Source organism: Palaemon carinicauda, chromosome 39 (genome assembly GCF_036898095.1).
Source record: "Palaemon carinicauda isolate YSFRI2023 chromosome 39, ASM3689809v2, whole genome shotgun sequence".
Taxonomy (NCBI): Eukaryota; Metazoa; Arthropoda; class Malacostraca; order Decapoda; family Palaemonidae; genus Palaemon; species Palaemon carinicauda.
The window spans coordinates 11,158,182-11,168,181 of record NC_090763.1 but is presented as its reverse complement, the minus strand read 5'-3'; the positions used below and the strand labels follow the sequence as shown (position 1 = coordinate 11,168,181).

Here is a 10,000-nt window from a genome sequence, read left to right as displayed (position 1 = left end):
CTGACACCATTGTCAAGGAAATGTTTGAAGTTTCTCCATGACAGTAATTCCAGGGACACATTTGAAGTTTCTCTTTTGGAGGGGGGCGGGATGCAAAGAGTTGCTGAGGTGGTGAAGTTTTCTAAACAATGGTTCATCCTTAATTCGGCTGTTAAATTGTAAATGTGGAATTGAGTATTTTTTAAATGTTCTTAGAAACCTATCGATGACAATAATGTCAAAGAAACGTTTGAAGTCTTTTCTTGACACCATTATCAGGGAAACGTTTGATATTTCTACATGGCCCCATTGTCAAGGAAATGTTTGAAGTCTCCTCATGGCACTAATGTCATGGAAATGTTTAAAGTTTTTCTATGAAACTAATGTCAGGGAAACGTTCGAAGCTTCTCTCCATGACACTAATGTCAGGGAAACGTTTGAATTTTCTCCATGACACTAATTTCATGGAAACGTTTGAAGTTTCTTCATAACATTATTCTTAGGGAAACGTTTGAAATTTCTCCATGACACTAATGTCAGGGAAACGTTTCAAGCTTCTCTCCATGACAGTAATGTCAGGGAAACGTTTTAAGTTTCTCCATGATACTAATGTCAGGGAAACGTTTGAAGTTTTTCCATGACACCATAGTCAGGGAAACGTTTGAAGTTTCGCTCCATAACACAAATGTCAAGGGAACGTATGAAATTTCTCTTCATGACACCATAGTCAGGGGAAATGTTTTTAATTTCCCTCCACGACACTAATGTCAGGGAAACGCTTGAGGTTTCATAGGCCTTCTGTTACGGGAAGTTCTTTATGTTTATATATATATATATATATATATATATATATATATATATATATATATATCGATACATATATACGTGTGTGTGTTTGTGTACGTTGTGTGTACAATATCCTGTGCCCTTTTAGCATAGTAATTATAATTGAATGTTTATGGATAAATGGAACACCTTAAAAGCGACTCACGACTTTTCACCCAAGAGTCTTGCAAAAGAATAAAAAAGATACATAAGATTAAGGAAGTGTTGCTTTAGAAGGATACCCTAACTTTACTATTGCTTTAACACATACATACATATATACATACATACATACATTCATACATACATATATATGATAATTTGGCACATTTATACGTGTTTTTCATATTAAAATAAGCCATATATTTTTTTATACCTTAATGTCTGGATTCTCTTGACGACCTCGGGATCAGAGCCCCAGACGAAATCACACTAAGACAATAGCTTCTGACCGGCCGGGAATCGAACCCTTGTCCAGGAAACTTGTAACAACAGTGACATACCACTTGGCCAAGTGGTGTGTCAGTATACATATATATTTGAATATTGCAAGCAAGTCACAATCACGCTTATCCCAGCCTTGTAATGAAATGTCAGAGAGCATAAATATTCAGTCACCTTGAGTTGGAATTCAGTGACTTGGAAGATCAAAGACATGTGTGAAGAGTGAATAGTCTTTTGTAAACTCGTCGGGTTTTGGTATTTTTTTTCATCCAAAGATGAAAATATTCTTTTCTACAGCTTATTTCCTTTACTAATTTGAATTGTGGACTCCTGTTGAATACTGAAGCTTAAAATACGATCTTTTTCAGTTACAAATTGTGGAGTTTTTGGATTTAATAGAAGTTTTTATTGTAATTCTGGGATTTATGACTGTTGTTTTTCTGTGTGTATGTATTGTGTCTGTTATGTATATTTGACGTAAATCTTTCACTTTATTTATTTTTGTTTTTGTTCAAAAACCTTTATTACAGTTATAACGAAACTTGTTAGGAATTATTGTTTGGTAAAGGGCTTCAAGGTTGTTTCTTGAACGAATATATATATATATATATATATATATATATATATATATATATATATATATATATATATATATATATATATATATATATATATGTATATCATCTTCATCATCATCATCATCTCCTTCTCCTACGCATATTGACGCAAAGGGCCTCGGTTAGATTTCGCCAGTCTTCTATCTTGAGCTTTTAATTCAATACTTCCTCATTCATCATCTCCTACTTCGCGCTTCATAGTCCTCAGCCATGTAGGAAGAGCTAACAACTATATTGGAATTAGTACTTTCATCTTATTGACATCGTCAATCTCACAACTAATTAAAAACTTCGTATTTATGCAATTACCTGATATCCCCAAGAGGTCAGCATCTTGATGACGTCACCATTTTGATGACGTCAGATAAAGTAGGATCAATACTTTCATTTTAGTTTCCATTTCATCTTCACACTATCAAAAATTCAGTTGATCTCTTTGATAAGTTACTAAAAATAAGATACAGATTCGTTAATATCTCCCTGATCGTCTTTTTGGGTTTATTGTCCAGTACACTATGTTCTGATGGGTTACCATTACCAAGTAGTATTCTTTCTGAACGTCTAATTTTGTTTATTAAAATGTGCAAGTGAAATATTCATGGAAATTAATAGAAATATGTGTTTGGTATAGCTTTGGGTAATCTTTTGTTCCAGCTTTAGTTACACACACATACATACACAAACATATATATATATATATATATATATATATATATATATATATATATATACATACATACATACATATGTATATATATACAGTGGTACCTCTACATACGAATTTAATCCGTTCCAGAACCAACTTCGGATGTAGAAAATGTTCGGATGTCGAAACGAATTTTCCCATAAGAATACATTGAAATAGGATTAATCCGTGGTTGAGCCCAAAAACCTATGATAACTTCTTAAGAAACTACTACACATAATTTTCCCATGAGAATAATGAACACTAAATTAGATAATAGACATGTAAATAAGAAGAATAGACCTGTAAATAAGAAGAATTAGCAAAAAATGATAAATAAGAAACGGGTTTTTAGCGTCACTTTACCTTAGAAACTCCAGCACAGGTGTTGTTAGTCTTGTTACGCAGAGAGGAGACGGACGGGCGGCGAGGAGGTAGAGCGGTTAACTACGATAAACGTACACTACTGTAACTTATTCTAACTTACACTAAGTGAACTTTAACATAACTTAGCTTATTTTTTTTTATTTTTATATTTTATATTTTTTTTTTACATTTTCTTTTTTTCTTTTTGATGATTACATAATTTTAATCACTTTCACTCTCTACACTTAAAATTGACTTAATTTCTTTCGCTTCACTCTTTTCCGTTTTCTTTGTTTCACTTTCTTCCGCTTCACTCTTTGCCGTTTTCTTCGAATCACTTACATCCTCTTCATCACGAGTTCGCTTCGCAGTTTTTTTAAAGAAATTATCGATAGATAATTGCTTGGTACGGCTTTTCAGAATGTTTCAAAAGTGATTTAGCCAAACATCATCGAACTGAGAAACTACACGACAAACCTGCAATTTCTTTGGATGGTATTTGTCGATGAAGTCGACCACGTCTTGATATTTTCCTAACACCTCTTTTATATGCGCCGAACCTAACACATGTTCTACCTCCTCGCTCCCTTCCTCGTCATCACTCATGTGCTCCGACATAGCATGGAGTTCCTTGAGCTCATCCGTGGTAAGTTCGTCGTGATGTTCGGCGACGAGTTCCGTAACGTCATCTGCGTCGACCTCCAGACCCATGGACTTGCCAAGGGAGATGATTTCCTCTACGGCTTCCGCTGCACCCACCACGGGATCAGGTTCGGGGTCAAAACCCTCGAAATCTCGGGGAGAAACTGCATCAGGCCACAGCTTCTTCCAGGCAGAATTGAGGGTCCGTCGAGTTAATCCCACCCAAGCCTGATCTATGATCTTCTAGCAGTGCACGATGTTGAAGTGGCCCCTCCAAAATTCACGCAAAGTTAAGTTGGTGCTTTGCGTGACATTAAAGCACTGCTTAAATAAGTGCTTGGTGTACAGCTTCTTAAAATTAGAGATGAATTGCTGGTCCATGGGCTGGAGGATAGAGGTGGTATTCGGTGGAAGATACAGCACCTTTATGTACTTAAATTCATCGAAGATATCATCTTCAAGTCTGGGGGGGTGAGCGGGTGCATTGTCAAGGCATAGCAGGCACTTTAAAGGCAATTTCTGTTCATGAAGATACTTCTTCACAGAAGGGCCGAAAACTTGGTTAACCCATTGCACAAAGAATTGCCTAGTGACCCAGGCCTTCAAGTTGGATCGCCAGAAAACATGAAGCTGATCCTTATCGACGTTGTGTGCTTTAAAGGCCCTAGGGTTCTCTGAATGGTAAACCAGTAAGGGCTTGACTTTAAATTCCCGCTAGCGTTGGCACATAGGGCAAGAGTCAACCGATCCTTCATTGGCTTATGCCCAGGCAATTTCTGAATGAATCCCAGACCGTTTCTTAAATTTCTCGAACCAGCCACGAGATGCCTTGAAATCATCTGAGGAAGGCTCGGTTGAACTCTCCCCAGCATCACCCCCAGAGCTCCCCTCCTTCAAGTCCGTAAAGATGGCGTGCGCCTTCTCGCAGATGACGGTCTCGGTGATGGTGTCGCCAAAGATCTCTCTGTCCTTAATCCACACTAGTAGAAGTCGTTCCATCTCTTCTATGATAGGGGTACGGCGTTTTGAAATTATGGTGATCCCCTTAGAAGGTTTCACTGCTTTAATAGCTTCCTTCTGTTTAAGGATTGTCGAGATCGTCGACATATTACGGCCATACTGTTTAGCAAGTTCACTCACGCGGACGCCACGCTCATGTTTTTCAATAGTTTCCTGCTTAACTTCTAAAGAAAGAATTTCCTTCTTCCTTTTCTCACCACTACCACTACCACTGGCAAAACTAAGCCTTTTAGGACCCATACTTTACGTAAATTACCGTTAAAAGATGCACGTAAAAAATCACGATTAAAACAGAGTTAATAGCAGAACGCACAGAGCACAACCGCAAGAAGCCGACGAGAACAGAGGACTGACCCAAGCCGCGCTAATTGAGCGTCCCTCCGAGGTCGATGTGCTGCCTTCTCTCGGCGGAAATAAAAAACATTTCAGGCGCTATGAGCACCGACTACGCGTACGGGTATTGTTTACTTCGGGTGTCGAAAAAAACATTCGCGTGTAGAGTAGGAACGTGTTCGAATTGTACTTCGCGTGTAGAAAAATTCGGATACAACCATACAACCGGTACGACGAAAATTGCTTACTTCGTGTGTCGAAATAAAATTCGGGTGTAGAGTCAAAAATTTGCTCGAATTTTACTTCGGATGTTGGAAAATTCGGATGTAGATACGTTCGGATGTAGAGGTTCCACTGTATATATATATATATATATTTATTTATACACACACACTTATATATATATATATATATATATATATATATATATATATATATATATATATATATATATATATATATGGCTGTGGGAAATAGCCCAGTGAGGAAAGGAAACAAGGAAAAATAAAATATTTTAAGAACAGTAACAATATTCAAATAAATATCTCCTTTATAAACTATAAAAATCTTTAACACAACAAGAAGAAGAGAAATAAGATGGAATAGTGTGCCCGAATGTACCCTCAAGCAAGAGAACTGTAACCCAAGACAGTAGAAGACCATGGTACAGAGGTTATAGCACTACCCAAGACAAGAGAACACTGGTTTGATTTTGGAGTCCCCTTCTCCTAGAAATTTTTTTACCATAGCTAAAGAGTCTCTTCTACCCTTACCAAGTGAAAAGTGGTCACTGAACAATCATAGTGCAGTAACCCCTTGATTAAAGAAGAATTGCTTGGTAATCTGAAGATCCATAGCTTCTGACGCAAGAAGGCCTCTGTTGATAGAAATGTATATATGCAAGAATGTGTATATGTACATGCATAAATGCAATGCTGCCCTTTCAAAACAAGATCACGATATATATTTCCATCCCAGCAGCGCAGGATTACAAGCAACGGGTCCTGTAGTCGAAGAAATGTTGTCTATAGTACAAGGGATTGAAGCTTGTAGCTGAAAATCGAAAGGGCGAAAAAATAGAGGTTTGTATGAAAATAGAAAATAGATTACAAGGTTCATGAAATCCTTTTGTAACATGTCGGATGTCAGAGTTTACAGGACATGGGGAAATAGACCAGGGATATTCGGACGGACCCAATTTCCAATATGTACTATAAAAAAAAATAGTTCCAGTATCGTATTGTAAACATGACCCATGTGCATGTTTTTTTTTTTTTTTTTTTTCCGAAAGCTTGTTTATCCATTGCTGTACTTTTGAAATTATTCGTGATGCAGAGACATATGATTGAGTAGTGTCTATTTTAGTTATTATTATTATTATTAGTAGTAGTAGTAGTAGTAGTAGTAGTAGTGGTAGTAGTATTTTTATTATTATTATTATTATTATTATTATTATTATTATTATTATTATTGCTTGCTAAGCTACAACCCCACTTGGAAAAGCAGAGTTCTATAAGCTCGAGGACTCCAACAGAGAAAATAGCCCAGTGAGGAAAGAAAATAAGGAAACTACAAGAAAAGTAATTAACGAATAATAAAAAATATTTTAAGAACAGTAACAACATTAAAATAAATATTTCATTTATAAACTATAACAACTTAAAAAAAAAAGTTTATCAAGATTGATTGTTTAGATTAACTTTTTTCTTCTTTCTTTGAAATTATTTAGATTAACTTTTGAGGGGAAAAAATTAAATAATCAATTAGGGTCAATATCATTGTTTTAACTCTGCCTGTGAGCTTTGGGATTTTGCTGGCTTCCGTTTTCCCCAACTATCATAACCTTCGACCTCCTTATCTTATCTTTGATAGAGGAGAGTAAGCCGATACTATATATCATTTAGATCTCTGTAATAAGATAAATGTATATCCGACTTTATTTCACTTCAAAACAACAACGGCATGTGAGGAAACGTGTCCGCCTCCCATTCGCATGGCAGCAGATCGATCCCAGACCGGGACCGTAAGTTTAGACTGCTTACTGGGGAGGCCACTGGTGTGTTTGGGCACTACAGTGGGAGCGTTGGGCGTGCCCGGCTGACGTTCTGGTGAGCATCTATTCTGATTAAAGTGGAACTGAAACCAGGTAGCTTTATCTTTACGTTTATTGCCTTCGCTGAAATCGAAGATTGTGCCAAGGGTATGTATCCAGGGTTGCCAGGTTGGCCTTTTTTGGGCCAAAAAACTTCAAATTTGGCCTTTTTTCGTGCTAGATACCTAAATTTGGCCTTTTGAAAATTGGTTAGCTTTAAATGCTATATTTTCGGCCTTTTTCTATTATTAGCTTGGCCTTTTAAAGCTGCAGTTGATCAGACTTTGGCCTTTTCTCATTTGGAAAACCCGGCAACCCTGTATGTATCCACTCCTGTTGTAGTTTATTTATTTGTTTGTGAACAACTTTACTCAAAAACTACTTTACCAATTATGACCAAACTTAGTAGTCATGTTGGGTATGACCCAGGAATGAATCTGTAACGTTTTAGATGAAGTACATCAACGTGCAAGTACACAGCAGTACTTTGAAAATAATGGTGATGTTAAGTAAATGGCAAATATTTTGTTAGTTTATGTTTTGTTTGTGAACAATATTACGCTAAAACTACCAAACCAATTTCAACGGAAATTGTTGGACAAGTGGGGTGTGACCAAAAGACAAATTAATTAAATTTTAAGAAAATACATCGAAGTACAAGTAAACAGAGGAGTTGAGATCGAAAGAAGACTACTTGACGTGGCGAAGGCATTATTATTATTATTATTATTATTATTATTATTATTAAATGCTAACCTACAACCCTAGTTGGAAAAGCAGGATGCTATAAGCCCAGGGGCTCCAACAGGGAAAATAGCCCAGTGAAGAAAGGAAACAAGGAAAAATAAAATATTTTAAGAACAGCAAAACCATTGAAATAAATATTTCCTATCTAAACTATAAAAACTTTAACAAAACAAGAGGAAGAGAAACTAAATAGAACAGTGTGCCCGAGTGTACCGTCAAGCAAGAGAACTCTAACCCAAGACAGTGAAACACCATGGTACAGAGGCTATGGCACTACCCAAGACTAGAGAACACTGGTTTGAGTGCCCCTCTACTTTTAAACTTGTTTTGAAGCGAGTAATTTCGTGTTAGAATTTGGGAAAGACACGCCCATCTTAGCAAAGGTGCCGCAAAGGTTTTCAATCGGTCACTCCTTTGTGCTTTAGACCCCAGTGTGACCTTTGCCTTTGACCTTTGCCCGTGACCTTTTTCTGTAGGTCTTGCATTTGCCGCTCGCACCAGACTGTTAAGTTTCTTGAGGGTTAGTTAGTTAACCTCTTGCTCGTCCATTCCCTTATCATTGAGTTGTTGTTATATCTTCTAATTTATGAAAGTCTGTGTAATGAAATTTAGGTTATTAGTTATAAATTTGCGAGGATATTTTCATCGATGGAATTATGTGGATTTTATTTAATTAGTTATTTTAAAAAAAAAATTCATCTTATAACAGTTCATTACATTCATTTAGTCGCCTATCAAACAGCTTTCAATTTTACATAATTTCGTTAGATAATGTTATCGTATTATTATTATTATTATTATTATTATTATTATTATTATTATTATTACTTGTAAAGCTACAACCCTAGTTGGAAAAGCAGGATGCTATAAGCCCAGGGACTACAACGGGGAAAATAGCCCAGTAACGAAAGAAAACAAGGGAAAATAATATATTTCAAGAACAGTAACAACATTAAAATAAATATTTCCTATATAAACTATAAAGAATTTAATAAAACAAGATGAAGAGAAATAAGATGGAATAGTGTGCCCGAGTGTACCCTCAAGCAGTAGTAGTAGTAGTAGCAGCAGCAGGAGTAGTAGTAGAAGTAGAAGGTATTAAAATTGAAATAGAACAAATTGAAGTAACCCTTAGAACGTTAAAGTTTACGATTCTTGAAATAAAAGTAGTAAAGAGAGAATCATAATAGAATGATAATGAAAATATAGAATAAAATCCTATCAACTTATTGTTTTTTTTATATTAATAAGAACTAATCCGAATCAAATTATATTTTCTTCATCTCGTGATAGCGTTTTGTAAAAGAGCAATAATGCATAATTTTGATTTCCATTTCATTACTAACAATGGCATGTTAGTTGTAAGAGGAATGATTATTGTTATTGTTTTAATATTGTTAATGTTGCATTTATGATTATTTATGCAATAAATCGTATGGAGAAGTTGTTGGTCCATTAACTCACAATGCAAGAAGCATAAACAACAAGGAATATTGGAAGGAAAAATAACATAGAAGAAAATAAGGATGAAATAAAGATAAATAAAAACAGGTGAATTCCCAAATGTCGATAATTTATTAAATCACAAAGTAAGCTTCAACAAAAACAGCAACAACAACAACAACAACATCATCATCATCATCATCATTATCATTATCATCATTATCATCAACATCATCTCCTCCTACGCCTATTGGCGCAAAGGGCCTCGGTTAGATTACGCCTGTCGTCTCTAGCTTGAGCTTTTAATTCAATACTTCTCCATTCATCATCTCCTACTTCACGCTTTATAGTTCTCAGCCGTGTAGGCCTTGGTCTTCCAATATAGAGGAAAATAAAGAACAAATAAGGATAAATGAAATAGTTAAATACCCAAAGACTTAAACATTAATACAAAGGAAATAAGTCTGTGATATACTATGAAATCTCTTGACGAGTTCTGATCGTGTTTTTTTTTTTTTTTTTTTTTTTTTTTTTTTTTTTTTTTGCGTGGGAAAGCTCTCCCGAGAGGAAATGAAATCCAGTATTAAACTTGAATAGCAAACAGTAAATGTTTATCTCTTATCTGAAGGGTAACACCATGAAAAATAAAACATTGCCGGGTAAATGCAGGAATATGCACAAGCGGATTTCAAACGGAAACACGGTAGCATTTTCGCGAATATTTTGTAGTAATGCATGTTCCGCTGGATAAGCAGTATTTATATTATTACTATCTACAACCCTAGTTGGAAAAGCAGGATGCTATAA

The 10,000-nt window shown here is 35.6% G+C and overlaps 1 protein-coding gene across 2 annotated transcripts in view; it reads left to right on the top strand.

The window, feature by feature from the left end:
• Positions 1-10,000, top strand: part of LOC137631496 (connectin-like) — a 78,122-nt gene that overhangs the window by 829 nt on the left and 67,293 nt on the right. The window lies entirely within an intron of this gene.